A 1,258-nucleotide genomic window follows, 5' to 3' on the forward strand; every position below is an offset into this window, starting at 1 on the left:
TGCTGTTTGAAGAAAAGCCCCCCAAAAAGATGGGATCATGAGGCTTTTAAAAGATCCAATAGGAGAAAAGCGCGCCAGCAGACCAAGGCTTCGAGACTTTCGAAAGACCCAATAGGAGGAGGACACGCACCCGAGCGACTCAAATGACCCAATGGAAAAGAGCAGGACAACACCCTGACGGGAGGAGATTGGTTAAAGACGACGGCACAAGAGTCTAAAAATCCGCTGCTTTTTGGAGCTTGGGGTGCGTGTGGCAGAGGTGTGGCTCTCCTCGCACCCAGCGCTGCTTTGCCTATTGCTTCCCACCCTCAATCGATTGAACCCAAATAAAGCGATATATATTTATAAAAATCGGCTTTGTCTGATTATAACAGTGTAAAGGGAAACCCTCCATGCCCCTCCACCCACTCCCTTCTAAGAGAAAGGACGAGAGAAAAAAGATGCAACTTCTAGAGCAATGGGGCTTTTAATAGCCAAGGAAATTTCCCTCTATCACGCCCATTCCATGAGGTACAGATACCTTTAAGCTGTTTTCTCCACTGTGTCTTGCTAAACCACTTTTTTACTGAATCATATTTATAACGTGTACCTAAATGTGATGATCATATTTGTGCTGTTTGTACAGTGAAAGACCTTACATAAGCTTTTTTTATTTGTTATTGAATATAGCGCAGGTTTTTTAAACGCTAAGAGACCAACCTTTATTTGTACCAGCAAATGTTTTTCTTCGGGTTACTCTGTTACTAGAACTTCCCTATCTTTATGTAATTTATAGTAAAATATTTTCATAAGGACTCATAAAACATAAAATCTTTTTAATTACATATATAAAATAAAGGAAATGTATTTTAATGGGTTCCATCTTTGGGACTCATAAATGTGTTTCTTCATGTAAGGCCTAATCAAAGATCACTCAAATTAATAGAAAGGTTTTCAGAGATTTCTATAGATTTCAGATTGGTCCCTTGTTAAAATTTAATTTCACACAGTTTAACTCAAATAAGTGACATGTGGAGCTGATTTGTTGCAGGTTTTATTTCTTGTGAAAAAATTTCAAGGAAAAATAATCCACTAAAGAAATATTTTTCCATTTGCAGTAAAAGCACCTACTAACCCCAAACTTAATGTTTTGGCTGTGTCTTTGGCAACAAGGAAAACAGTTCTGACATTTCTAGATATGCTATCTAGCATATAAAGTTAAATAATAAAGCCATTTTAGAAATATCTAGAATGCTCATAATCAACTTGTTAGCCTACT

Source organism: Athene cunicularia, assembly GCF_003259725.1.
Source record: "Athene cunicularia isolate RWA chromosome 3 unlocalized genomic scaffold, athCun1 chr3_part1, whole genome shotgun sequence".
Lineage (NCBI taxonomy): Eukaryota > Metazoa > Chordata > Aves > Strigiformes > Strigidae > Athene > Athene cunicularia.